This window comes from Oryctolagus cuniculus, chromosome 2 (genome assembly GCF_964237555.1).
Source record: "Oryctolagus cuniculus chromosome 2, mOryCun1.1, whole genome shotgun sequence".
Lineage (NCBI taxonomy): Eukaryota > Metazoa > Chordata > Mammalia > Lagomorpha > Leporidae > Oryctolagus > Oryctolagus cuniculus.
In genome coordinates, this window is record NC_091433.1 from 174,216,370 (window position 1) to 174,244,361 (window position 27,992).

At 46.5% G+C, this 27,992-nt stretch overlaps 1 long non-coding RNA gene across 1 annotated transcript; it reads left to right on the plus strand.

Moving 5' to 3' along the window:
- Positions 1-8,861: 8,861 nt before the first annotated feature.
- On the plus strand, positions 8,862-27,894 carry LOC138848645 (uncharacterized). Its single transcript, XR_011386723.1, has 3 exons — positions 8,862-9,132; positions 11,372-11,443; positions 27,406-27,894. It is a non-coding gene; the product is annotated as an uncharacterized lncRNA (long non-coding RNA).
- The last annotated feature ends 98 nt before the right edge of the window (positions 27,895-27,992 follow it).

Here is a 27,992-nt window from a genome sequence, read left to right on the forward strand (position 1 = left end):
TAGGCCTACCATGGGAGACAAACACTGAATCAGGAGCCTAGAGAGTATGGGGGTGTGTGTGTTCTGATACCACTGAATCCCCAGGGGGGCTGGGAGGGCTGAGCACAGTTTCTGGTATCTGGAGCTTGGTTATCAGGAAGGGGTTGGCTTCAGAATCAAAGGATAGGGAATGGAGGGACAGAAGGGGAAAAGGGAGTGAACAGGCCAAGTTGGGAACTTTTTAAAAAATGATACAATTGCTTTAAATCTCATTCATTCTGCAGTTGAGGAAATTGAGATTTAAAAGGGTTAAATTGCATTAACCAAATAGCAGAAATATGACTTGAAAATATCCACCTCTCTCTCTCTCTCCCTTTCTCTCTCTCTCTCTCTCTCTCTCTCTCTCTCTCTCTCTCCTCTCTGGATTTTACTTGAAAGCCTCACACTATGCAAGAAACTACTCTTTTCTCCTGATTCCCACCTGCCAGGAACCCCCTGGAACCCAGCATCCTCTATCCATCCTTACTCTTTTCTCCTCCAGTGCAACTGGGTCAGTAGCTAGCACCACGTTTCTCTGTCTTGCCCCATGTTTCAACAGTGCCACCAGCTCGCAGAATGATTTCCTAGTGGCTAAAAAAAGAGGTTGCTATGGCCTCTCATTCTAGTTCCAGTACAGGTTTGAACAAACAGAATGTGGTTGAGTGAATCCTAACTCTAATAATGTTAGGGTATTTCTAGTAGTTGATCTTGTTAAGACAACCAAAGGAAGGGCTTGTGTCCCAATACCCAGTAACAACAGTAACAAGTATTACTCTCTTTCTTTCTCTTTCTTTCTTTCTTTCTTTCTTTCTTTCTTTCTTTCTTTCTTTCTTTCTCTCTTTCTCTCTTTCTCTCTTTCTCTCTTTCTCTCTTTCTCTCTTTCTCTCTTTCTCTCTTTCTCTCTTTCTCTCTCTTTCTCTCTCTCTTTCTCTCTCTTTCTCTCTCTCTCTCTTTCTCTCTTTCTCTCTCTTTCTCTCTTTCTCTCTCTTTCTCTCTCTTTCTCTCTCTTTCTCTTTCTCTTTCTCTCTCTTTCTCTCGTTCTCTCTCTTTCTCTCTCTTCCTTCCTTCCTTTATTTTCCTTCCTTCCTTCCTTCCTTCCTTCCTTCCTTCCTTCCTTCCTTCCTTCCTTCCTTTCCTTCCTTCCTTCCTTCCTTCCTTCCTTCCTTCCTTCCTTCCTTCCTTCCTTCCTTCCTTTTCCTTCCTTCCTTCCTTCCTTCCTTCCTTCCTTCCTTCCTTCCTTCCTTCCTTCCTTCCTTCTATTTGAAAGGCAGAGCAACACAGAGAGAGACAGATCTTCCATCTGCTGGTTCACTCCCCTGGGGCTAGGCCAGTCCCAAACCAGGAGCCTGAAATTCCATCAAGGTCTCACATGTGGGTGGCTGGGGTCCAGTTACTGCGGCCACCTTCCACTGCTTTCCCAGGTGTATTAGCAGGAAGCTGGATTGGAAGTGGAGCAGCCGGGACTCATACTGGTGCTTCAATATGGAATGCCAGTGTCGCAAACAGTGGTTTAATCTGCTGTGACACTTTGCCAGCTCCAGATATTGCTCCTTTGTCAAAAAGGCTCCTGGCTGGAGGCTCCTAAGTGTGCCTATGCTTGGAATTGTAACTGACATGCTTATATTGAATCCCTCTGAAAATTCCACCCAATAAGTCATTTATCTTTTATAGATGTGGGAATGAAGGCTGAACACTTGTCTCTGGTCACTGGGGTAGTCTGATTTCAAAGCCCTGGCTGGGGCACCCAGACAGCGCGACTTAGAGGTTAGCTTGCCCAGGTAAGGTAGGTGGACTGTCTCTGGGACCCTGTTGTGCAAGAAAGTGAAAAGAAGTGAGTGGGGGCAGGGGATGGTGAGTGACAAAATGTGCTTTGCTGCAAGGATCCTCAGGGCATAGCAGGCATGTGGGGGATGGAGGCAGATGAGGGTGATCTGGGCAGTGGGGTAGAGCTGTTGAGAATGAAGGAATGAGAAATCACCCTCAACTACCTCCGGGCAGAGGCTGGGTGATGCCTGCCCTGCATACCTGAGGCCAGGCAAACATCGAAGAAGCCACCCTGATTTGTCTATGGATCTTGTGTCAGGCCTGCATAGCCCCTGTCTGGTGGTGTGGTTCAGATCCTGAGCTTTCCAGAATTCCAAAGACAGGGAGGACTGAGCAGTCAGGCTCGGCTTTCCTAACAGGGACACCCTGGAAGGGTTGAGCATGGGGTTGTGGGGTATTGTGGGATTTAGATCAGTGAGTTTCAGTGAAAGTGGCTGTGTGTTTGCTGTCAGAATCACCTAGGGAACTTTTTTTTTTTTTTTTAAACTCCATGTTTGATTTTCCTCCCATCCCAGGAACATCATATCTAATTCTCGCATTGGGAGTAGAGGAGTCATATTTTGAAACAGTGCCCCAGGGCCTTCTGATGGTGACCCACGCATCCCTCCCCCACTTTCCACCGATAGAGATCTCAAACAATAAAGCAAATCAGGTCAAAGGCAGCAGGGAGGGCTCTTCTTGTGAAGGGACTGTTTCTGGTTAGGTGTGTGAAAGAGTGGGGAGACCGGGATGCCTGGAGCAGGGGGAGCATCAGAGGGAGCAGGAGGGAGTGGGGTGGGTGATTAGCACGGGGCACCCAGGAACTGGAAGCCTGGAGGAGGGTTTAACTCGGATGCTGTTTGAAGCAGGAAATGGTTCCCAGATTCATTCATTCATCAAATAATTACTGAGCATTCATTCCATGCTGGGACTGTGTCACATCCTGGGGATATAGCAGAGAACAAAATAAAGTCCTTTCCCTCATCCAGTGATATTCTGTAGGAGAGGGTTGGGGAGATCAGGGCTAGGAGACCAGTTGGCCTGGCACTTCTGTTTGGATGTCTTTTAAAAAAATTTATTTATTTATTTGAAAGGCAGAGAGAGAGAGAGGGAGGTCTTCCATCTGCTGGTTCACTCCCCATATGGCTGCAATGCCTGGAGCTGGACTGATCTGAAGCCAGGAGCTTCTTCCAGATCTCCCATGTGGGTGCAGGGACTCAAGCACTTGGGCCATTCTCCACTGCTTTCCCAGGCCATAGCAGAGAGCTGGATCAGAAGAGGGGGCAGCCAGGACTCAAACCAGTGCCCATATGGAATGGTGGCACTACAGGCTGCAGCTTTACCTGCAACACCACAGTGCTGGCCCCTGGATGGGTTTTTTAGCACCAATAACATCCAGTTTAGCACCCAATTTGCCTGAGTTTCAGCACTGAAAATCTTCCTAGAAATTTCCCGGGCAGACCAAGAAGGTTGATTCTCTAATAGAATGGGTGTTTATGTGTTTCCAGTGCTAAGGGCCACAAAGACAAATAAATCAGAATAAGAAGGGCTAAAGAAGAATGCTAGGTAGGACTGTTAGGAAAGATCCTAATCCACGCGTGAGTGCAGAGCCCCCAGGACCTAATCAGCTCTCACAGGCCCCACCTCTCAGTGCTGTTGCCTTGGGGATCAAATTTCCAACACTTGAACTTGGGGGGGGGGGTGTGCATGTTCAAGGGAGTGAGAGTCAAGCTTTTCTTCAAGTTTGAAATCCTCACTCAGTGTCACCATCCAAACTTCATGGAGGAAAAGAGTGTGTGGTGCTCTTTCCCACAATTGAGCCATGAGACCAGGAAGCTGGGATTGTACAGACCAAGGCTCATACTCGAGCTCCAGCAGCTGCAAGCCACGTGCCTCAGGCAGCTCTCTGAAGCTCTGGGGATCTTCATGTCCTTACTCGTGGTGCCAAGCTGGTAGAGTTGTGAACTCTGAGCGAGAGACCATGGAGAGGAACCTAGGGCAGGACGTGGTACACGCTCAGTTTGAGTTCGGATTCTCTGTGTGTTTTCCTTGGTGGTCAATGTCGAATCTGTCGTTTTGAACTTCCACTCCCTGCCCACTTACTCCATAAATACCTTTCTGTGTGTGGATAGGGCCCACACTGTGGTCCTTCCCTTCACCTTCTCTGGGCCTGTTCAAACCTGTCTTCTTTCCCACCCGCAGGTCATACTTCAGCAGAATAACATGATTACACCACTATCTGCTTACGTACCCCAGGTCTCTGCATCAGTCTCAGGATAAAATCTATTGCCCTGAGCTAGAGTCCAGGCCTTGCATAATCCATGCCCGCTCCTCACAGATTTCCTCCCACCTCTGGCCCGCCCCTCCCCCTCCGCCCCTGCCAAGTTCACAGACGCATTCTTGGTGCTCCTGTGGTGCTCTGACCTCCTGCTGCTTATATCCTGGTCACCTCTGCACAGAATGAACAAGGTATCGCGTGCAGGGGTTGAGAAGTCAGGCTCTGGAGCTACCCACTCTGCATCGCAGTCCCAACTCTGCTACTCCTTTGCCAGCTGGGCTTAATAATTAGTAGTTAATTAAGTAAACTATGGGGGCCAGTGCCATGGCACACTAGGTTAATCCTCCGCCTGTGGTGCCAGCATCCCATATGGGCACTGGTTCTAGTCCGGGTTGCTCCTCTTCCAGGCCAGCTCTCTGCTGTGGCCTGGGAAGGCAGTGGAGGATGGCCCAGGTGCCTGGGCCCCTGCACCTGCATGGGAGACCAGGAGGAAGCACCTGGCTCCTGGCTTCGGATCGGCACAAGTGTGCCAGCCGTAGCATTTGGGGGGTGAACCAACGGAAAGAAGACCTTTCTCTCTGTCTCTCTCTCACTGTAACTCTACCTGTCAAACAAATAAATAACAATCTTTAAAAAAAATTAAGTAAACTATGATACTTCCCTCCTCCAAAATACTACAACTTTGAGCAAATTAGTTTATCCTCATGTTTCAGATGTGATAGTAACTACCTCCTCACAGGAGTGAGTATTAAAAGCTAATACATGTAAAATGCCCAAATAGTACCTCCTACGTAGTCAGCCCTCCGGAAACATTGCCTCCGGAAACATTGCCTGCAATTATTACATCTATCTGCCTGAGTGTGAGCTCCTTGAAAGATGAGATTATATTTATTCTTAAAAAAAAAAAAAAATCCCCTTATCTCCTCTTAATAGTCACTTAAATATTTGAACAAAGACCTGAGTAAATCTTCTTTTAAAGGTCTGTTTTTTAATTCACTCATTAAAAATATAGAAGGATGAGTTTTTTACTAACTCATATCAAAAGACTGAGTTTTTCTTTTTTTAGTCATCTGTTTTCTTAGCTATTTAAAAGAAAAAAAAAACATTTATTTAAGAGGCAGAGGCCGAGAGAGCTCCCATCCGCTTGTTCACTCCCCACTTGCCTGCCGTGACCACGGCTGGGCTGCAGCGAGGAACTGGGAACTCAGACCAGTTCTCCCACAGGAGCGGTAGGGACCCGAGCCATCACTGCTGCTTCCTAGGTGCTCATTAGCAGGAAGCTGGAATTGGGGGCAGAGCCGGGACTCAAACCCAAACACTCTGATGTGGAGGGTGGGTATCTTAACTGGCAGGCTGAGCACCTGCTGCTGCCCACCTATTTCTTGCTTGTAACATTTGGACTCTTCAAAATCTTGCTCATAAAAATAATAATATTTTTGTAAAATTTTAAGTTTTAATTTGCATTTTCCTTGGAGTGTATGGCTGTTTCTAAAAATAGAATCATCAGGTAATGGCAAAGGTAATTTTATGCTCTTTTGTACCTATTCACAGATTGTTCCTTATTAAAATTTTCCCAATCAACTTATATGCTCAGCTATAGGAAACTAGTTAAAGGATGCTATTTTTTTTATAGCTGAATAAGATGCAACCAGTAGATATCATGCTTCTCCAGAGTTTAGCTATTACTGTTTCTTTCTCATTTCTATTTATTTTTGCTAATTTAATAAATGTGTAGTGATGAAATTAATGTCATTTTAATTTCCATTTCAAATGAATTTTTCCATTTTTCATATGGTGAAAATAATAATAAAATATACATTTCCCATTAATTTTCCTTGATTATTTATGGGATCTAATTGTATGGTGAGTGAACACATTTGAATCTATATGTTTATATCATTTTCTTTCAATATGCTTTGGACAGGAAGCTCCTATTTAATGTTTAGCACATATAATTTTGTTCAATTTTTTTGATGTATTTTATTTGTTTGAATTTATCTACTTTGTCTCTTCCAAGAGCCTTCATTAAGGAAAATAGTGGAATGGTAGAGCTTAGGGGAACTTTGACCTCATTACCTTCATTCTTTTCCAATGTTTTGTTGTTATTTTCAAATACTTGAAAGAGTGACAGAGAGAGAGAGTGAGAGAGAGAGAGAAATATTCCATTTACCAGTTCACTCCCCAAATGCCCCCAACACTCAGAGCTGGGTCAGGTAGAAGCCAGGGGCTCAGTCTCCCACATGGCTGGCAGGGGCTTAAGCACTTGAGCTATCATTGCTGCCTCCCAGGATACATCAGCGGGAAGCTGGATCAAAAGCAGAGAAGCCAGAACATGAACTAGCATTCCAATATGGGAGGTGGGTATTTGCAACTAGAGGCCTAACTTGCTGCACCAATACACCTGCCCCTTATTCTTTTTACAAATGAAGAAACTGAGAGTCTGAGAATCTGACTTAATGCATTCTTTTGTTCCTTGAAACAAATTTTCTCCTGTAGCTGGGATGAACAGAATATTTTCTATTTTTGTTAAATCTGAATTTTCTTGTATAGAATGAGATATGTTTATGCCATGAGACAAAGCATAATGTAATGTTCAAACTACTCAAATTCTTGAGAATTTGTACTCAGTACAAAAACAGGTAGAGTACTGTGTTGTGTGTATTTGAGTGTGTGTTGATGGGTGTCTGAACCTAGTAGGAGAGGAGAGACCTGTCTCTTTTTGAAAATCCCTTATATGCAGCAATACACTTCCTAATATGACCTATGATTAGAAATAACTTAATTGGGCCGGCGCCGTGGCTCACTAGGCTAATCCTCCGCCTAGCGGCGCCGGCACACCGGGTTCTAGTCCCGGTTGGGGCGCCGGATTCTGTCCCGGTTGCCCCTCTTCCAGGCCAGCTCTCTGCTGTGGCCAGGGAGTGCAGTGGAGGATGGCCCAGGTGCTTGGGCCCTGCACCCCATGGGAGACCAGGAGAAGCACCTGGCTCCTGGCTCCTGGCTCCTGCCATCAGATCAGCGCAGTGCGCCGGCCGCAGCGCGCCGGCCGCGGCGGCCATTGGAGGGTGAACCAAAGGCAAAGGAAGACCTTTCTCTCTGTCTCTCTCTCTCACTGTCCACTCTGCCTGTCAAAAAAATAAAAAAAAATAAAATAAAATAAAAAAATAAGAAATAACTTAATTGACCGGCGCCGTGGCTCAATAGGCTAATCCTCTGCCTTGTGGCGCCGGCACACCGGGTTCTAGTCCCGGTCAGGGCGCCGGATTCTGTCCCGCTAGCCCCTCTTCCAGGCCAGCTCTCTGCTATGGCCCAGGAGTGCAGTGGAGGATGGCCCAAGTCCTTGGGCCCTGCACCCGCATGGGAGACCAGGAGAAGCACCTGGCTCCTGGCTTCGGAACAGCACGATGCGCCGGCTGCAGCGCGCTGGCCGTGGCGGCCATTGGAGGGTGAACCAACGGCAAAAGGAAGACCTTTCTCTCTTTCTCTCTGTCTCTCTCTCTCTCACTGTCCACTCTGCCTGTTAAAAAGAAAAAAAAAAAAAAGAAATAACTTAATTGCCTAATGCTTAGGGATCAGCTAAAGGAACTCTCATACTTACACATAGTGCAATACCATGTAGTCATTTCAAATATTATAGAAGAACATTTAATGAAAATGACAGATCCACCTAAATGTTGCTAAGCAAAAAAAAAAAAAAAAATTAAACTATAATTAAAGAAGACCTAAATAAAAGGCATGCATAAAATGTAATGATAGTTTTTAAAAAAATTAAAGATTTGTTTATTTGAAAGGAAAAGTGGCAGAGACTGAGAATGAGAGACAGAGAGAGAGCTTTTGTCCACTGGTTTACTCCCCCAAATGGCCAAAATAGGGCTAGGCCAGGCTGAAGCCAGAAGCCAGGAACTACGTCCTAGTCTCCCATATGGGTGGCAGGGGCCCAAGTACTGGGTCATCTGCTGCCTTCCCAGGAACATTAACATGGAGCTGGATCAGACACAGAGTAGCTGGGGCTCAAACCAGTGTTCCAGTACGGCATGTGCATGTTCCAAGCAACAGCTTAACACACTGGGCCACAACCCAGTCCTCCCCTGCCAGTTTTATTTTTAATGACAAAATTTAAAAACAAGTTAAATATCCCTCCATGGGAAATTGCTGAATTGTATAATTTTACACAGCAAAAAACCACCTCAAAACTCATCTACTACAACATACAACTCCATGGATATGTCTTACACAAATTATAATGAATGGAAAAAAAGACATGAAAAGTATGTGGTGTTTGACTATATTTATATGAAATCTAAAAATAGGTAAAGCTAATTAAAATCAATAACTTCGGGATAGGATTTACCTCCGGGGCACAGGATATTGATTGGGAAGGAACTAGTGAGAACTTTCTGGAATGGTTTATGTTGATCTAACTGGTAGTTAAATAGATTTATACTTACATAAAAGTGTGCCAAAATGTACATTTTAGATTATTTCACTTTGCTATATACATTATACCTCTAGAAAGAATGTTACAGGAAATTTTCATTTTCTTCTTTTTGCTATGATTTCTAAATATTCTCCCCTTTTTCTTGACTATGTTTTTCATAAAGTCTAAAATGAAGGCATGCACATTTTAATAAGAGGGAAAACAATGAAGTTAATATATTCTAAAAACCTAGAGCTGACTCTTCACCTCTAGACTTATTGGCCTGAGCCCCGGACCCAGCTAAAAATAGTTCAAAGACTGCCAGCTGGGAGCTGGGCTATGTTTAGCAGAATCGGGCAGATGAGGGAGTGGAATGGGGTGGAGCCCCGTGCACGCTCTGGGTCTGGTAGGGATGGCTCTCTCAGCAGGCCTTTTAGGTCACACCTGTCATCAATAACTCGGGCTGTTTCCTCCATGGCAGGCCAACAGCAGGTGTATTGGGAAGTGGAGATGAGAGGGAAGGACGAATGTCTGTAGAGAAGCAGCCTGGACACAAAGGCGCTCAGAGTAGCTGGACCCCGGCTAATCGCCGCATGTACCTTCCTTTTCTCTTCACCAGGTGAGACTTTCAGTCTTTACTTTTATAAAAAAGGATTCATTTCCCAACAACTGGGTTTTAAATGTCATTGGCTGCCTTTCGGGAAACCAGGTGCAGACGTATTTAGATCGAAAGGCTGAAAACTTCCCTGAGTGGTTTTCCTGCTGACTCAGCCCAAGGTGGGGAATTAGCTTGTCTTAACTTCTGCATCCTTTACTGTGCCCGTCTAAGAGGTGGGAAGAGCTGGTATAATTATCCACGTCACAGGGGTGCTTTGAGGCTTAATTAATGATCACAAGTCACTTTGAAGTTATTCAGATGAAGAGACAGTTGATAGGAAGGGTGTTCTTCCATGATCCACTTACCGACTCTAGCAAGGTAGGAAGCACCATGTGTGTTGTGTGCTCCACTTCCAGTGTCCTAGCGTGGCACCTACAAGATTGTTCCCATTATCATTGGAAAGGCTGTCACTCAGCCAAATGAGCAGACTGCGCTTCCACATGTTGTTGTTCCTTTTTAAAAGGAAAGTGTAAATAGGAGGTAAGTCGTTAACAGGTGGCAGACGGTGTCTGGAAGAGTGACTGAACAAGTTAGCATGTTGCAGTTGTCAGTAGCTAGAAAACTTTTAGCCCCAAAGTAGGATACAACCCAATTTTTAAGACAGGGCAAAAACGTGCCAAATTCTGAGATCAAAGGTTAGCATCAAGCCAAATGTTGTGGCAGCCATTAGAAATTCCTGAAAACAAATCCATCCTGTTGCGTGAGTTTGGAATGGCTTAGGATATCATCTTTTACATCCAGGAGAAGCAGAAACTTGGAAATATCACCAACAAAAGCAATCTGGGAGATCGCATTAAGACTCTGTCAATGTGTGGCCTCCCTTAAGACAATAACTAATCAATTTGGCTGTGCTTGGTTTAAAAAATCCAATCCATGAACAAACAGGAACGTGGTGGCTTGCACAATGATAATGAAGATGATGATGGTAACAGTGGTAATAAAAATAGCCGGGATGTGTTGAGGACTTAGTAGCACTAGACGCTGTTCTAAGGACTTTACATGTCTTGGCTCATCTGATCCCTGCAATAACTCTGGGCTATAGAACCTGTTATTATCCCTGCTTTACAGACAAAGCCACTGAGGCTTGGAGAATTCAGTAACTAGCTTGTTTGAGGTTATATAGCGTAGCAACTATCAGTAGTTTTTAAAACGTTAGTGTGCATGAAAGTCCTCTAGAAAACTAGCTAAAAATCATACTCCCAGCCCAAGGCCAGAAATTCTGATTCAGGGGCCGGCATTCTGGTGCAAGGGGTTAAGCCTCCACTTGCGACACAGCATCTCATACCAGAGTGGAGGTTTGAGTACCGGCTGCTCCCCTCCCATCCAGCTCCCTGGTAATGCACCTGGGAAAGCAGCAGAAGATGGCACAAGTTGGGTCTCTGTCACCCATGTGGGAGATCTGGATGCAGTTCTAGGCTCCTGCTTCAGCCTGGCTCATTCCCAGCCATTGCAACCATTTGGAGAGTGAAACAATGGATCTCTCTCTCTCTCTCTCTCTCCCTCTCTTCCTCTCTCCCCCATCCCTGCCACTGCCTTTCAAGTAAATAACAAATAAATCTTTTAAAAAAGTGATCAATCTCAAAAAATAAAATGCAAAAGAAATTCTGATTCAGAGGTGTGATATGGGGTCTAGAAAAATCCATTAAAATTGCTGATTTGTTTCGTCCTCTTAAAAGGCAGAATGAGAGAGATAGAGACAGAGAAAGATTGTGCACTGACTCCCTCCACAAATGCCCACAACAGCTGGGGCTTGACCAGGCCAATCTATTTCTTAAATAGATTGTCCTACCAGGAGCCATCTGGATTTCCCTCATGGGTGGTAGGTGCTGCCTCCCCTGTGGGCACCTTAAGCAGCAACTTAACCTGCTACATACACCACAATGACCACCCCAGAAAAATGCATTTTTATTTAATAAATATGCAAAGATCACTCTTTGGGAAATAGTGGTCCAGACCTAGAAAAAGGAAAGGCTGGGGACAAGAACCGGCCAGTATTTCTATAGCACTGGCCTTCTTTGTCCAGCCTGATGGTAGTAGATCTTCTCTGCCCAACTGGGACTGTGTGTCCTTGTGGTAAAAAAAGGCGACTCCAGTGTTCCACTGCTTACTGAAAATAGCCCTCCAAAATTCCCAACTTGATGTGTTCAGCTCCCATATTTAACATTTTAACCTTCTAACTGTATCTTGGTTTCTTAAATAGTTTGTCCTACCAGGAAGAGTACGTGCTGACCAACAGCTGTGCATTTTAGTGTGGTAGCTCTTATGCTCACAGGTAAGGAATACCTGGCATTGTTCCATATTCATCAATCCGTTCTAACTCTGATTAATGTGAATTCATTCCCCGGAGCCAGCTCTCCACTAAATGCACTGAGAACAACAAATATCTGAGTCTGCAAATCTCAGGGCCGTGATGTTTCAAGGCCTGGGTTTTCCCTCCCTTGGTTCACACACATCAGCTAGCTGGAAGTGACATTTGGAGACTCAGAATTCTGACCCCTTGGTCCTTCCAAAAGGGCAAGTTGATCAAGTTTAATAAAATATCATAACAAGTCATTCACCTGCGTCCCACTCTTCCACTAACACACGCGACCTCTGCGATACTGAGCAGCATGGTGATACATTTCTCAATTCCTTGCTCTTTTGCTCTTTTCAAATGCTACTTGTCTGCTTTGGTGTATGGGGTACCTAGTAAATAGAGAAAAACAGAAACTTGAATTTGGTCGAAGACAGCGCCGTAGAGACTGAACTGACACATATTACACACCCACCTTTCCTTATTGTGTATTTTTATTTTTTTAAAGATTTATTTATTTATTTGAAAGAATTACAGAGGGAGAGGGAGAGACAGGGAGAGGGTGGGAGAAGAGAGAGAGAGAGAGAGAGAGAGAGAAGAGAAATCTCCCATCTGCTAGTTCACTCCCCAAATGGCCACAAGAGCCAGGACTGGGCCAGGTTGAAGCTAGGAGCCTGGAATTCCATCCAGGCTCCCACATGGGTCAGGGGCCCAAGCACTTCTGCTGTCTTCCCAGGCATGTTAGCAGGGAGCTGGATTTGAAATGGAGCAGCCGGGACTCAAACCAGTGCTCATATGGGATGCTAGCATCACAGGTGACGGTTTACCTGGTTGTGCTACAATACCAGCCCCCGCCCCCCCCCCTTATTATACGTATTTTAAGTAAAGCAAAATCCCATGATCTCTTAGGAAATTATCAAAGTACTTGGCATCACCCACGCTTCTGATGGACACATTCTCATGGCTGCTCCTCCCCTTGCCCGCCGCCCTCAAGCCTCCCTTCCCTCCTGGCATGCCCCAGCCTGTTCCTGCTTTGGGCCTTTGTCTCAGCCTGGTTCTAATGCATTCTCTCCCTGCTTCCTGGGACTGGCTCCTTCCTGTCTCTCAGAGCTCCACTAAAACGTCACCCTTCAGAGAGGTTTTAACTGATGGCCCCACCCCATACCGCCTAAAGTAATCACCTTCTGTAAAATTATTCAATTTTATTCTCTGCATAGCCCTTACCAATTGCTGGAATTTTCTTTTTCTTTATTATTATTTTTAATAATCTGTCTCTTGCAATAGAACGCGAGCCCCCGGAGGGTAGGCTCTTATTACATTACATTTACACTTTCTAAAACCGTGCCTTTGGGGAGATGCTCTATACCTGTTTGGGAGTGTGGAGAAAGGAGGGAAGGAAGGAAGAGAGAAAGGGGGCAGGGAGGGAGAGAGGGAGCAATTAAAGAGCGAAAGGAAGAGAGTGGAGAAGCTGTCTCTGACCTGAGGCTGCTGTTGGCGGCATCTGGCTGGGTATGTCTTTGTTTAATAGTACTTTTCTTACTTTTATTTTTGCCCAGCTCCTCTGAAAACAAATCAGAGACCTTAAGGATGTGTTGACTTTAATACATCTGACCATTTAACAGTGGTTTAAGAACACGGACGGGTTACACCGAGAGTCTTTTCTAGATCCTCGTCAGCTTAGCTCAGCCTCACAAGTTATCACAACAGGAAACCCGGAAGCTGCCTACATGCTTCAACTCAGGTAGCTGCACACCGAAGGATCATAGAAACCGTAGCACCAAGGGATGCCGGGCCTTGGCTAGTGCAGGCGTTTGGGGAGTGAAAGGACTCTCTCTCTCTCTGCCCCCATCCCCGCCTTCCAAATAAAGACAAGGAAATCTTACAAACACAAATGGTGTCCCAAGCCTAAAAATTTTTAAAAACAAAACAAAACCAAAAAACAGTAGCACTGAAAGTTTTCTTTCAAAAGAGCTCTCACCTACTTTATTGGCAGTACATGAGGGACAATAGTAAAGTAGCTACCGAAAATCTAAAAATAGGAGATAAAATTGTCTTCTCTCTTTAATTATTTTTACTTTAATTTTATTTGAGAGAGAGAGAGAGAGAGAGACGTAGATAGATCTTCCATCTACGAGTCACTCCTCAAACGCCTGCAACAGCCCAGGCTAAGCCAGGCCAAGTCAGGAACCAAGGACTCCATCTGAGTGGCAGGGGCCCCCAACTCGGGCCCTCATCAGCTGCCTTCTCAGGGTCTGCATCAGCAAGAAGCTGGATCAGAAGCAGAGCCTGGACTCCAACATGGGATGTGGGCATCCCAAGTGGCATCTTAACCACTGTCCCGAGGTTGTCTTCTGTGAATAGGATCGATGAGAGGCACATGTGAGCACGTGCATGCTGGGCCTTGGGTGTGCACACACAGAGGTCAGGATAAACTGAAAGGTCACCAGTGTGCAACCAAAGGCCTTGGGAACTCCTCTAACTCCAGTCAAGGTGCCCTGGGAGTGTTCTCAAATTCACCAAGTAACCTACATGATGGTGGAGGAAAGAGGAGAGGCCAGGGTGTGCTCTGGCTGGACTCACCCGCAAGAACCCACGTGGCCCCGGCAGGTGAGGTAGGAGTGCTCTGGTCCATGGATCAGCAAACTTTCCTGGAAAGGGCCAGATAATGAATACACTAACGCTTTGCAGGCCATACACAGTCTCTATTACGTATGTGTCAACGTCTTCTTGATTTTTTTTTTTTTGACAGGCAGAGTGGACAGTGAGAGAGAGACAGACAGAGAGAAAGGTCTTCCTTTGCCATTGGTTCACCCTCCAATGGCCGCCGCAGCTGGCACACCGCGCTGATCCAGTGGCAGGAGCCAGGTGCTTCTCCTGGTCTCCCATGGGGTGCAGGGCCCAAGCACTTGGGCCATCCTCCACTGCACTCCCTGGCCACAGCAGAGAGCTGGCCTGGAAGAGGGGCAACCGGGACAGAATCCGGCGCCCCGACCGGGACTAGAACCCGGTGTGCTGGCGCCGCAAGGCGGAGGATTAGCCTAGTGAGCCACGGCGCCAGCCCTTCTTGATTTTTAAAACAATCCTTTAACAAAATAAAGTGTTCTTTGCTCCTGGCACAAAAACCAAGAGTTGGCAAGAGTTGGCCTTAGGAGCGTGGCTTACTAACCCTTGTTCTGGTTCGGAACTGGCCATTCATTAAAGGCGGGGGGGAGGGGGGGTTGAGTGGGAAGGGCTGATATAAGATGCATCAACTGGTTTATTCATAAACAAACAAGCAAGTGGTGAGTTTGTAACCTGCCCAAGGAGACACACCGGTCCAGGAGGGGCTAGAGGAGAGCTGCTGTCTCCCAGCACGCCTGGAGAATAAGGATTGTCTAAAACAAAGTCTCAATGGAAGATGAGACTTCCTACAGGAAGCCAAGGAGAGACTGCCCTAGGCCAGAAATGAGCTGAGCTCAGGTAATTGGTGGAAAATACCAAGCCCGGGGGATCCCTGCGACAGTTCTCAAGGGCCTCCAAGCTTCCTGCTTCTCCTTCTGTGGCTTTATAACTGCCTAGATCTGCTGTCTGATTTCTACCGTGTGTCCCAGTGAATGGTGCTTCTCCACGATCCAGACAACACACCCAGATTGCACCTCAGAGCATGGACACTGCTGGACACTGGATCTGCCAGGGCCCAGCTATAGCTGAACACACGTTTTCTTGAGGGGCAAACAAGACTTCCAGAAAGAATTCTATTTTAATCAAATTTCTGGATTTTTTTTTGGAGGGGGAAAGTGTAGCAGACAATCTAAACATCATTTTTATAAGAATTTTTCATTATATGTATTCCATTGTTTGAAATTTAAATCACTTTATATTTTATTTATCTAAATTCAAAATATGCACATGAACAGATTTCTGGAATCGGCTAGAAGGTAATTCAAGATTACAGAGCAGGTGGGGAGTGGGAGACAGAAATGTGAATGGAACCTTGAGCCCAGGTTCTCACTTCCTATGTCCACTATTGCACACTGGGATGGGGGCAGGATTGTGTGGGGGGATACTGTGCAGTTTGAAAAAGCCATCAACTCTCTCATTCCCAACTGAAATTTGCTCATCTACAAGTCATCTCGTTTTGCTTTGAATCTTTGTGAAACATCTTCAGACAAAACAAAACAAAAGACCTTTACAACTCAAGAGAATGGTTCTACCTATTTAGAGTTGCTAGCCCAGGGGCTGTGCTGTACCTTAGAGGGTAAAGCCACTGCCTGCAGAGCTGGCATCCCATATCGGCACCAGTTCCAGTCCTGGCTGCTCCCCTTCTGATCCAGCTCTCTGCTGTGGCCTGGGAAAGCAGCAGAGAATGGCTCAAGTGCTTGGACCCCTGTACCCATGTGGGAGACCCAGATGAAGCTCTTGGCTCCTGGTTTTGGCCTGGCCCAGTCCTGGCCTTTGTGGCTATTTGGGGAGTGAGTCAGCAGGTGGAAGACTGCCCCATCCCCCATCCTTGCCCACCCTCTCTGCCTTGCCCTCTCTGTAACTCTGACTTCCAAATAAAAAAATAAATCTTAAAAAAAAAAAAAGTGGCCAGCAGAAGAGCCGTGGGCAGCAGAGTGATTCTTGAATCAGCAAAGCAGAGCTTGAATGAACCACCATGAGGCTATGGCTGGGACTGAAATCATTCACTAGCAAGAAGCCATCCGAGAAATCATAAGATAGACCTTTTTCTCCCCCCAGATAGATCATTTTTTCCAAAATAGAAGAGAAGAAAGTGTCTCAGAATCATTGTGTTCATGTGAAAGGATCAAGGACAAGTCAATTCTATTAGCGTTTGAATCTGTGCCCAGGAAGTACCTTGAGTAGGTGACAAAGCCATTCTCCACCATGTGAGTAGATGGAAGGGAAGGTTACACCCTGAAAGCATGCCCACTATGACACCCTTCCCCAGTGAAGACAGGGTCAGTGTAGGGTTCTAAGTCGGCGATTAGCAGGGAGAAAACATTAAGAGGTACCCAGAAGAAACAAAGATTTGTTCTGGCATCAACATTATAGAAATGCTGTTGCTGCATTTGGTGTGGCTATTAGACACCTTTTCTGGAACAATGTGAAACCTAGAGCCGTAAAGGACAACTGTATGCCTTTTAGTTTGGAGGGACCCCAGAGAAACTGTTCAGATGGAAAAACTGAATCCCTGCTCTGGACTCAAAACTCATGGACTAGACTGGACCAGGGACCTGGCGTGTGCCTCCCCCGTGGCACAGAGCATAGACTGTGGGGAGCAACCCGGACTGGACTGAGTTACTGGAATTAAGACTTATTCTATGCATCTGCTCTCCCACAATATGGCGCTGGGAGAGGAGGCAACAGCTTCTACCCAGCTGCCTCTCACCAACTTGACAAGCTGCAGGACCTGCTCCTGATTGGAGGAGAGCAGCGTACTCGGCGTGTGGGTAGCAGAGTTGGGATTGGTGGAAGAGGACTATAAAGGAGGAGAGAGATGGCATGCACGAGGAACATCTAGGGGGAACATCTGAAGGAACACCTGTGCAGCCCCCGAGAGAGCCGGCCGGCGGTGTGCCGCTCCCCCGCGGAAGTGGGGAAAGTGGCCAGGGGGAACCGCCCTTCCACGGAGGTGGAAGGGACGGTAGCCAACCCGGGAAGGACCAGCAGCCAACCCGGGAAGGACCAGCAGCCAACCCGGGAAGAACCAGCAGCAAACCCAGGAGGGCCGAGCAGACGAAAGAACAACACAGGGTCCTGTGTCGTTCCTCCACGAAGAGGAGGAGTGACATAATGGTGCCGTGACTCGGATATGAAGCCTAGGCAGGGTTTAGTGTCGTTCCTCCACGAAGAGGGGGAGCGACAATAGACAGCAAGGATACCATTCCTGCCGTCTGGATCCTCTACCCTAGGCCGCTTGACCCCAGAGGCTGTGATTTTCAAAAAGATTTATTTATTTGTTTGAAAGACAGAGTCACACATACAAAGACAGAGAGACAGAAGGGGAGGGGGGAGATAGAGAGATCTACTATCTGTTGGTTTCCTCTGCACATGGCCCTAACAGCCTGGTCTAAGCCAGACCCAGTCCTGTAGTTTGGAACTCCATTTGGATCTCACACATGGGAGGCAGGGGCCATCACCCACTGCCTCCCCAGGAACATTAGCAGGAAGCTGGATTGCAAGCAGAGCAGTTAGGACTGGAACAGCTGTTCCAATACAGGATGCTGGCGTTGCCAGCAGTGGCTTACCCTGAGGGGCCACAACAGTCCAGGGACTGTCATTTTTATCTTTCACATCCTAACTTCCAGTACAGCGTCTGGCACTTAGTAAGTGTTCGATAATGTTTGTTCTATCGATCGGAAGAACCAAGAATGCACATCTTAGGGGATTTGGAAAAATATTTCAGAGGAAAAAACTCGTATTTCCCAGGGCAAAACTGCCCAGAGAGCGAAAGTGAGCGTGAGCTCTGTGCTTCTTCCTTGGGGCAGATTCCCCAAGTCACAGGTAAGCATGCGGCAGGCTGCCCCCAGCTATCACGCCCACCTTGTCATTACCAACATTGGAGAATTCGAATGAGTTCATTCATAATTAAGTTCCCCTGTTTAATTAACCAGAATAATGGAGAGAAAATGACTTTCATTCAAGTGTTTCAGCAGTGTTTTACTTTTGAAGTGTGAAGTATTAAGGGTAGATAAAAACAGCATCTTGTTTGAAGTTGAAAGTACAGATTATCTCATCATGGAAAAAGATTAAATGTAATTCTATTTACGTTATGATTATAATAGTTCATCAGATTTAGGAACTGTTGGGAAACAATCATATCTTTTCTAAATCTAAGTTATTTGATTCTTTGCCTTGGAAAGACAAAAGATGCTGTGAACCCTTCATTGCAATTGAACTGTGCGTTGCATGTTTATAAATCAGCCACAGGACAAAGAGAAGTGATGGGGAATTAAATGTTACAGTCCATTAAGAAATATTTTATTTCAGCATGACATGAATATCTTTGTGGTTTTCCATTTTCTTTTTAAAACCAAGTAACCCTATGACATTTCCAAGTGAAATAACTATACACAACATCTTTATACAGAGGCAAGGATCATTTTTTTTAGAACAAGTACACACACAGCACGTTATTCATGGGCCTCTGACCTTTGTCATTTCGTTTCATATTCTGAAAATGTTTGCTTCTAAATGTAGTCAGGGAAATGAGGTAATGTCAAGACTGCTTTATCGGCCAGCCATTATAGTAGAGTGTACCTAGAATACTGTTCAAATGTGGGTGTTGAAAAATATGTATTGTTTGTGTGCTTTGGCACATGGAAGGTTTGCTAGAAGCCAAGTGATTTATCAGAGAGATCCCCATCCGAGGGCCTGAAAAATTGTGATGTAAAGCACAGTGCCTGGTGGAGTCAAGGAGAGGAACACACCCAACTGGAGAGGGTTCAAGGACCAGAGGCTGCTGCACACTGAAGGTGCTGGCCGAAGTTCCCTGTTGCCTCTCCTCTCCCAGCGCCTCCAGAGACCATAATGTGGCTGGCTCCGCACAGGAGTTTAAACAAGATACAAGACGTAAAGTTGAAGGGGCCAGCGTTGTGGCACAGTGCTTCGTTTGCATCCTGGTTGCTCCTCTTCTGATCCAGCTCCCTGCATAATGTACCTGAGAATCAACAGAAGATGACCCAAGTCCTTGGCCGCCTGCTTCCAGGAGACCTGGATGGAATTCTTGGCTCCTGGCTTTGGCTTGGCCCAGCCGTGGTTGACATTGTGGCCTTTAGGGGAGTGAATCAGTAGATGGAAGACTTCTGTCTGTTTCTCCATCTCCCTCTCTGTAACTCTGCCTTTTAAATAAATAATCTTCAAAACAAAATGTAAAGTACTATAATCTCTTTTTCTAAAATGAGAATATGTTCAGCGCTGTGGTGTAGCAGGTGAAGCCACTGCCTGCAGTGCCGGCATCCCACAACGGCACTGGTTCAAGTCCCGGCTGCTCCACTTCCCATCCAGCTCTCTGCTATGGCCTGGGAAAGCAGTAGAAGATGAACCAAATCATTGGGCCCCTGCACCCGCCTGGGAGACTTGGAAGAAACTCCTGGCTCCTGGCTTCGGATCAGCACAGCTCCGGTCGTTGTGGCTATCTGGGGAGTGAACCAGCAGATGGAAGACCTTTCTCTCTCTCTCTCTCTCTCTCTCTCTCTCTCTCTCTCTCTCTCTCCCCACACCTCTGCCTCTCTGTAGCTCTGCCTTCAAATAAATAAAGAAATCTTTAAAAATAATTAAAAAAAATAAAAACTGACATTTAAAAAATAAAGTGAAAATAAGCACAAAAACAAAAGCAAAATGCCTCACTACACAGTGAGCCCAAAGCTCCTGCTGTGGTTGATGTGTGGCTCGTGGGTGGGTGCTGGAGGCCCCTCAGGGGAGCCTAGAGGTAGGTAGACCAGAGTCCCGGTGCCTCTGTGCTAGTATGACCATCGCTGCCCAGGTCAGAGCCACATGTGCATAGCGCAGGTGCCCAGCCAAGCGACCACTTGGCACTGACGCTGACGCCTGTTGCCAAGCGCAGCTCCCTGGCCGGGGCTGGTTCTCCAAGAGGAAAGGGCGCCTTTTTGTGTTTTGCCTGCTTTGAGGGAATGTCAGCTAGCACTGAGTGGCAGGAACTAGCAAGGCCCAGGCCCAAGGCTGTGATGTTCCGGGGAAGGCTTCTGACCCCATGTCTACCCCACTTCTGGGCCTCGTGTCCCAGGGGCTGGCCATTCTCCCGGCAGCGTGAGTGTCCCTGAGATCAGGGTGAGGTGCAGCGTCACCTCCGTGGTCAGGTCCCCGGGGGACTTCACTTGGGCGGAGGGAGGAGAGTGGCCGCCTCGGTCTCAGTGGGAGGTCTTGGCCAGGGGTCCCTTTCCTGCCTTGGTCTGCAGAACTCAGACGCAGACCGAGCTTATTCCTGGACTTCCTCCCCCTCTGTTCAAGGAAATGAACCTGACACAGCTCCATTCTAAGACTTGGGGGCTGGATTCATTTTCCCTCTTAGGTGAATTTGGATATTTTTAAATTTGAGAGGGAGAGAGGAGAGAGAGAGAGAGAGAGAGATCTTTCATTTGCTGGTTCTCTCCCGGAAGAAGCTCCTGGCTCCTGGCTTTGGATCAGCACAGCTCCAGCCATTGCAGCCAATTGGGGAGTGACCCAGCAGGTGGAGGACCTCTCTCTCTCTCTCTCTTTCTATCTCTCTCTCTCTCTGTGTAACTCTCTGACTTTCAAGTAAATAAAATAAATCTTTAAAAAAAATGGGATTGCAATCATTTAATTAATATAAATATATTTCAAAAGACAATCAAATATGCATAAAGTTACATTTAAAAGTTCACCTTAGGGATAGGTACTTGATACAACTGTTAAGATCCTACTTGTAATGCTCTAATCCCATATCAGAGTGTGCAGTTTAAGCTCTGCTTCTGACCCAGCTTTCTGCTAACGTGAACCCTGGGAGGCAGGAGGTGATGGCTCAAGTAGCTGGGTCCCCACCACCCATGTGGGAGACCTGGATTCAGTTCCTGGCTCCTGGCTTTGACCTGGTCCAGGCTGGCTATTTCCGGCATTTGGGGACTGAAGAATCAGTGGTGTCTCATTCTATGTGTACATTTACATATTTATTTTGAAAGCACAATAGGCCTCTTATCCTTAGAGGGGATTCATTCCAAGACCCCCAGTGGAAATCTAAAACCTTGGATAGTACAGAACCTTATATATACTGTTTTTTTTTCTATGCATACATACATACATACTTATGCTAAGGTTTAATTTGTAAATTAGGTGAAGAGATGAGCAATAACTAATAATAAAATAGAATTATTATGCGGCTCACTAGGCTAATCCTCCGCCTTGCGGCGCCGGCACACCGGGTTCTAGTCCCGGTAGGGGCACCGGATTCTGTCCCGGTTGCCCCTCTTCCAGGCCAGCCCTCTGCTGTGGCCAGGGAGTGCAGTGGAGGATGGCCCAGGTGCTTGGGCCCTGCACCCCATGGGAGACCAGGAAAAGCACCTGGCTCCTGGCTCCTGCCATCGGATCAGCGCGGTGCGCCGGCCGCAGCGCACCGGCCGCGGCGGCCATTGGAGGGTGAACCAACGGCAAAAGGAAGACCTTTCTCTCTGTCTCTCTCTCTCACTGTCCACCCTGCCTGTCAAAAAAAAAAAATAGAATTATTATAATAATATACATAATAAACTCCATCCACAACTTATCACTTGTTTATCTCTGGAACTTCCTATGTAATGTTTTTGGACCACAGAAAGTGAAAGCGCAAACAAGGTGGACTACTGCACTAAGAATCATTTGCTGTTGCAAAATCTCTCCAGTCACCACCGAGAAGGCCATCAAATTCCCAAGCACCTCCAGGACTGTGATTTGGAACACACCAAGAAGCAGTAACTCCTGGCTAACGATTCTTTGTTATGCAAGAATCTATTACATTCATACCCTCTGAGAGGAAGGTTTTGCCAACTTGTCTTTTCTTACCTAAGAGCTTTCACCCATAAATTCCTCCCTGGTTTTTCTTTCTTTTGAAATTTTTTTTATTTTATTTGAAGGGCAGAGAGAGAGGGAGAGAGACAGGCAGAGAGAAAAGTAGAGATCTGTCATCCTCCAGTTCACTCCCCAGATGCCTGTAACGGCCAGGGTTTGGCCAAGCTGGCACCAGGAGCTCAGTCTGGATCTCCCACGTCGGTGGCAGGGACTCAAGTTCTTGGGTTATCACCTATTTTTTTTTTAAAGATTTACTTTATTTATTTGAAAGGCAGAGTTACAGAGAGAGAAGGAGAGACAGAAAAATCTTCCATCCCCTGGTTTACTACCCGAATGGCCCCAACAGCCAGGGCTGGGCCAGGCTAAAGCCAGGAGCCAGGAGCTTTTTCCAGGTCTCCCACGTGGGTGAAGGGGACCCAGCACTTGGGCCATCCTCTGCTGCTTTCCCAGATGCATTAGCAGGGAGCTGAATGGGAAGTGGAGCCCATATGAGATGCCAGCCCTGCAGGTGGAGGCTTTACCTGCTGTGCCACAGCACTGGCCCCAGGGCATCACCTGTTGCTTCCCAGGCTGCACATTAGCTGGAAGCTTGAACCCAGGCACTCTGATTCGGAATGCGGGAATTCCAAGCGGCATTTAGACCGTTACAGCAAGTGCCTACCCCAGCAATTTTTATTTTTCACAGTGGCAACACTATTCAACCTTCTTTCATTCTGTAGACACAGCTCAAGCGAGGCAGAATGTTTCTGGGAATCCTGGGTGGTGTTGCCTCCAGAGGAGCTGCTTGAGGTCATGACCTTCCCTGTCAGAATACAGGAGTAGACATTTACATGGAAGAGATGCCGCTCTAATGAGCACATTACAAGTCACGCTGAAATCTCAATGCTCATTTCGCCCTTGGAGAAGTTCTTTTCTTTTTCCTTCTCCCCTTCCTTCACGCTCTCATTCCCCACCCTACTCTACCCAGAAGTCAATTGCTGCCAGAACTAACTCTCTCTCTCTCTCTCTGATAACAGCCTTATTAGGATGTAACTCATTCACGGTACATCGCACCCCTTTCAGGCGTGTGTGTCAACAGTATTTGGTGTGTTCACAGAGTCTATAACCATCACCACAGCCAACTTTAGAATCTTTCCATCGGCCCCAAAGGGAGCCCTGGGGCCATGCGTGGTCACTTCCATTTCCTCTCCACGCCCCAGTCCACCTTAGACGACCACTCTCTGCTGCTATAAATGTCTCTATTCTGGATACTTCATATAATTGACACCACCCAATGTGGGCTTTTTTGTAACTGGCTTCTCTTACTTGCAACATTGTGGTAGCCTTTTCGCTGTTGAATAATATCCCATTGTGTAGCTATACCACATTTGTGTATCCATCTAAAAGCCAATAGATATTCAAATTGTGTCCTTTTTATTGCCTGTTCTGAATAATGCCGTTGTGACCCTTCTCATGCATGCTTTTATGTGGACACATTTTTGCTTTTCTTGGTAGATTCCTAGGCTGAGTCTATGAGACCTCGACGTTTAACCTTGAGGGACTGCCAATCTGTTTTCCCATGCAGCTGCACCATTTTACACCCCTGCCAGCAGCTCTTGTGGGTTCTGATGGCTCCACATCCTCACCGACACTTGTGAACACTGTCTTTTTCATCAGTGGATGGGAAGAGGTATCTCCTTGGGGTTTTGATTTGCGTTTCCCTAATGGCTAATGCCAATAGATCTTCTTCAACTGGCTTTTGCAGAGGGGGAGAAAGAACAAAGATGTCTGTGCACATCCCCCTTGAGTGCTGTGTGCACAGTATTTAGAGAAAGACCAGGAGGGGTCGCGCTCTGGACAGGAGCCTGCTTTATAACACAGCGCACCTGCACAGCTTGGTGCTCACTCCTACTTGTCAAAAAATTCTGACCATTAGTGAGATTTTTATTTTAATCTGAAATGTACAGCCACTAGATTAAGCTTTGCAAAGCTCTCCCCTCACCCCGCTGCTCCACAGGCCTGAACTCACCTGTATATTTTTAAAGACAAGCTTTGGTAGTGTACACACTTGCTGCCTTTCCCCTTTCCCTTCTGAGGCAGTGAAAACAACCTGCAGCTGGTACGTACTCCTGGACTCCCCGACCAGGCTGCGCTAACTTGGCGGGGGTTCTCCAGGAGGGTGCAGCCCAAAATCCAGGCAGAGGGGACACAGGTAACTTAAGGAAACATGTGCGGAAATCACCTGACCTGGTTTGTTTTGAAGCTGCGCATCCTTTTAAAGAGGGTTTGTGGTTGTGTGTGTGATGACAGGGAACACATGCTCAGATGTGAAGAATGAGGTCTATCAGAGCAGGGGCTCCACATTCCTGCTTGCTATCCCGCACAAAGACACACACAGCTCATTTCCCTCAACCTGACACGCTCTGCAAAAGCCACCTGTTCTTGCAGCCTATGTAGGGTTGCCTGTGTGTGCCTGTCTGGGTGTCAGCACCAGTCTGTCCATCGTCCCGTCTTCCACGAACTTGGTCTTCTGCCTCTGACTCACCCTGTCCCAAACCTCTAACCAAAGAGGATTCTGTCCAGTGTTTTTTCAGACTCTGGAGTCCCCGCTGACCTCCTCTCTGTTCTCTCAAACCGTCCTCCTACATCGAGAAGAATCTCTCTCTTATTGTGGACAAAGTGCCTTTTACTCTAAGTTTGTTTCTCTTATTTCTTATTTCTGACTCTCCATTCCTCCTCATCCAAACTAATGGTTTCCCCTCGAAGATCCCACTCCCCTTTCCTACCTGCTGTTCCCCCAAGCCCTTGGCACTGGTCTAGGTGCCGTCTAGGTGCGATGCTCTTGCAGCCATGTGTCCCTGGGCTCCCTCCCTTTCGGTTCTCAGATCTCAGCTGGGGTGACCTGCCCCGATGGCCGTTGACCAGAGCTCCGTGGCAGTGGGGGTTTCTGTGCGCTTTGCTCATGTAGCATTCCCAGCACTAGAACCACGCCAGGCCATTGCTTGCTGCGTGATCCCGTAAAGCTGCTCTGTAGAAAGTACCTGGCTGCCTCATGGCTGCCGATTTGTGTTGGACAAGAAACGCCCTGGGGGATGAGCAAGAAAGGAGGAGCAGATGAGAGAAGGGGAAAGAGCTCCTTGCAGAGCAGGGGTGGAGTTAGACAGAGGGAAAGAGACTAGGGACAAGGTTTAAGGCCCGTTCTGCACTTCCCCTGATGTGACGAGAGCAAAACCCGGCTTCACTTGAAGCACATTCCCAAAGAAACCAGAAAAGCGGACAATTCTTCCCCATCCCGCCATCCCTCCAGCACCCCACTCCCCTACCCCCAGCTTCCGGTTTTCATCAGCAAAAGAAACAAGGGTTGGGTCAGAGTCCAGACTCACCACGTGTTAGACAGTCACCTGGTTATGTTAGTGTAAATGAGATCGAGATTCAGGGGACACGATTGTGTCTGAAAGCAGAATAGCAAGCCCTTCGCCACCGCACTGTTTGCTTAGACTTTCTGGCTAAGCTGTTCCATTCGCAAGTGAGTGAGTGACCTGTCGTGGTAGCAACGGACATCCCCAGCGCAGGTGCCCATTGAGCAACCATGCTTGGTTTCCTTTGCCAAACTGGATCTTCTGCTCCCTTTGCCAACGGCAAGCACATGTGTTGGGTCACAGCCCTGCTGCGAATGAGTTTCCACACTTGTTTTTTTCTCCTTTTTTACCCCCTGTCCATTCCACATAACAAATCAGATTGTAATTATGAAACTGAGGGACTCGGGCAGCTTGCATGCCTGCCGAGGCTGAGCAATGCTGCTGGTATTGTTTCGATTGCTTGGTGACAGCCAGAGGGTGCTTGTCACATGACTGTTGGGAATGTGCAATCCACAGAGGTGAAAATGACATCACCAGAGTGCCTTACACTGGAATTTAGCAAATCTGCGATGCGGGATTTGCAAGGGAAAGCAAGCTATCAGCTTTTTTTATTTTTTAATTCCTTCCATCCCCCATGTGATCAGTGATATTTTTCTAGTGGTGTTTGTTTTATGCTGAAGAGGAAGCTCATCCGGTTCTACTATCTGATACCTCCGAAGTTGCAGAGACACAGTGTTACCACTGAGAATGTTTTCCTTTTTCTTCTCCATATCATTGAATGGGTGTGACCTCTGATGGTGTGAAGCCTCTCTCACTGCTCTGGCCTTGGGTGTGGGACTTTCTCTGTCTGGCACAACCTTCTTGCTGGTCCTCTCCCTTCTGCCCCATTGGTCTGAGGAATGCCACTCATTCATTAAGACAGTCTCTCCTGTGGCACCGGCATCCCATATGGGTGCGTGTTTGAGTCCCAGCTGCTCCGCTTCCGATCCAGCTCTCTGCTATAGCCTGGGAAAGCTGGAGAAGATGGTCCAAGTTCTTGGGCCCCTGCACCTATGTGGGAGACCCGGAAGAAGCTCCTGGCTCCTGGCTTTGGATTGGCCCAGCTCCAGCCATTGAGGCCATTTGGGGAGTGAACCAGTGGATAGAAGACCTTTCTCTCTGTCTCTGCCTCTCTCTGTAACTCTGCCTCTCAAACAAATAAATAAAAATCTTAAAAAAAAAAAAGGCCACTTCAAATCGACGTCTCCTAAGTGAGTTTTCTTTTACCTCTCACTATCCTGACTCAGCGAGTCCTTCCTCTCTTCCCTGGCCCTGTCTTGTACAGCCTCTATGGTTCCCTTTATCGCACTATGTGTCCATTATTCTCGTAGTGCAGTTTCACAAGGGCAGAGACCATGTCTCCATGTCCTCGTTTCCCCAGCGTTTGGTGCAGTCTTGGCAGTTATGAAGCCCTCAGCACGGGCTGCTGCCTTTTCCCCTTCCTCCCTCAATGATTTTTCTTCATCGCCATGTATGTTTTCAATTTGAAGCATGATGAAGGTTTTATCAATTATTATATACTTTGAAGATATTTTATTAAGTATGAATAAATTTAGAGTTCTTATATAAGTGATACATTAAAACTTTTATTAAAAATAACATTAAAATATGGTGATTTACTTTACCCTCAATAATGATTTTTTTAACTAATTTGATGTTAATAATAGCTAGATTAGCTGTTTTGAGGTATGTATCAGCTTTTTTTTAATACTTCTATCTTCTGTCATCCTGGATCCTTATAGTTTTGCAAGCTTCTTAAAAAATAGAAATCTGGGTTTCTAATATTGTTGTATCCAATACTTTTGCATTTTAATCCATTTATATTTATTGTGATTACCGATATTTGGATTTATTGCTATACTCTCCTTTTGTGCATTGTATCTGTACTGGTTTTTTTTTCTGTGCTTCTTTCTCTCCCATTTTTTTTTTTTTAATGTTGGAACAAACTTGAACTTTGTGGTTCTTCCTTTTCCATAAACAAGTTTAACTTGCTGCTGATAATGGGAGGACTGGTCTGGCAAGTTTCTGTCTTCTTGTTTCTTAAAGTTTCTTCTTTTAACTCAGAAAATGAGAAGATTTCAAAGGATATTTACAACCATGCATCACGTCATCAAGAAAGAATAATAATAAAGAAGAGACTCAGGCAAGAATTTATTTCTTAGCATTTCTCACTGGGGACTAAGGCAGTTTAACAGCCAAGTCACTGGTTCTCAAAGCCATGAGTCACCATGTTGGGCAACGCTGGCTATAGAAAGATGGCAGCTGTGTAATGTGTCTGCTCCCAGGGCCAGGACGGCACCCGAGGGAAGGCCCTGGGGGCTCCTTGTCGTGTGACTTCACGAGGAAGCAATGCTCCCGTGACTCGCCTCCTGTTCCCTCAGCAGCAAAGCCTTTATTCATTCAGCCAGCCGTGACGGGGTGTGGCCTTCTCTTGGCCAGAGGTGGACCACAAATGCAAAAGGCGCCGTTAAACAGTGTGACACTGCCTGGCGATCCAGAATACACTTTAAGTTGTTACTTAAATAAATGCCTAATTTTAACTTTCTCACGGAATACTGCTTTGTGGTCTCTTTTTTGGATTCTCCTTTTTCTCCTATGGAAAAACAAGAATATCACAGCAGTGACCAACTTGGAATCGGGTTTCAAATAGC